Source organism: Monodelphis domestica, chromosome 4 (assembly GCF_027887165.1).
Source record: "Monodelphis domestica isolate mMonDom1 chromosome 4, mMonDom1.pri, whole genome shotgun sequence".
Classification (NCBI taxonomy): domain Eukaryota; kingdom Metazoa; phylum Chordata; class Mammalia; order Didelphimorphia; family Didelphidae; genus Monodelphis; species Monodelphis domestica.
In genome coordinates, this window is record NC_077230.1 from 401,025,496 (window position 1) to 401,027,175 (window position 1,680).

Here is a 1,680-nt window from a genome sequence, read left to right on the forward strand (position 1 = left end):
TACGTGGAGATGAGGGAAGGAGGGTTCCAGCCAAGGGCTGGACTACATGGCTGGTTGCAATGGGAGAAACTTCTAAAAGGGCACTTAAGATTCTGGTATATTTACTATTATGGAGGCTGAGATCATTGTGTATTTGAAGGTTGATTGTTCAGTCGAAGACAAGGGTTAGCCTGAGAAGTTCCTGAAGGCCAGTTCCCAAGCGACAAAGGCAAATTTGGGGGTTCCAAAGAACAAGGTCGTCACTTTAAAGCTCCTCCCAAGTACCAGCTCCTCTTTTCCTGATCTCCTAAACTGCTAGCTTTTTCCAATCTAAGGTTACTTTCCATTTCTCCTCTTTTATCAAAGCCTTTACCTTCCCTCTTAGAATCTCTTCTAAGTAACAGTTCCAAGGCAGAAGAGCAATAAGGGCTAGGCAATGGGGGTTAAGTGACTTGCCCAGGGTCACACAGCTGAGAAATATCTGAGTCCAGATTTGAACTCAGGTCCTCCTGATTCAGGGGCCTGGTGCTCTATCCACTGTGCCACCTAGCTGCCCCTCTTGCACATAGTAAGTACTGAACAATGTCTATTGAATTAAAATGCTCAGATCTTTTCTTCTAACAATATTTCCTGTTCAGAGGAAATCTAAGGCTGTGGGGAGGAGGTGTCCTTGCAGAAATGGGTCCCAATTATAATACTGATTCATAGCTTTCTCTGAAACAGCCCCTTCAGGCAAGGGCTCATTAGTCAGTCAGTCAGTCAGTCAACAAACACTTATTGAATGTCTTCTGGGTGCTAAGCATTGGCTAAGTGATGGCATTATAAAGAAAGACAAAAAGGAGCTTTGATTCTGAGGGAGACAACGTGTGAAAAGCTATGTCCATAAGATATATATGTGTATGTATATCTATATATCTCTCTATATAAATGTGTAATATATTATAGCTAATGTGATATATAATACATATATCATATGTGATATGATATGTAGTATGATATATAATGCATGTTACATGTAATATATTGTCGATTTCTAGGATAAACTCAGAGGGAAGGCATAAGTATTAAGGAGGAATTAGTAAAGGCTTCTTGCAGAAAGTGGGATTTTCCTTGGGATTTTGAAGGCAACCAGAGTAACCAGGAGGTAGAGAAGAGGAGAGAGAGCATTCTGGGTAAGGGTGACAGCCAGTGAAATGGCCCAGAGCGGAGTGATGGAGTGTCTTGTTAGATGCCGTTATCTCTGGATTGAAGAGTATTTAGAGGGGAGCAAAGTGTGAGAAGCCTGGAAGGGTGGAAAGGGACCAGCTTATGGAGGGATTTGACCCCCACCCAGAGGACTTCATATTTGATTGGGGGGGAAGGAAGCCAGTGGAGATTGCTAAGTAGAGGGGATGACATGGTCACGCCTCTTCTTGAGGAATATTAATTTGACAGCCTTGTGGAGATGGGACTGGAATGGGGAAAATCTTGAGGAAAGGAGACCCACCAGCCAGCTATTGGGACAGTCTAGGCATGGAGTGATGATGAGGGCTTGCACTAGGATGCCCTTTCTGCCCTTGGCAGAAAAATATGGCCAAATTTCAATGTAGCTCTGGTCTTCCCTCTTTTCCCCTCACTTAAACTATAGCTATGTTTGAGGTTTTGCCTTTAAAAAAAAAACCCAAATGGGGGCAGTTGGGTAGCTCAGTGGATTGAGAGCCA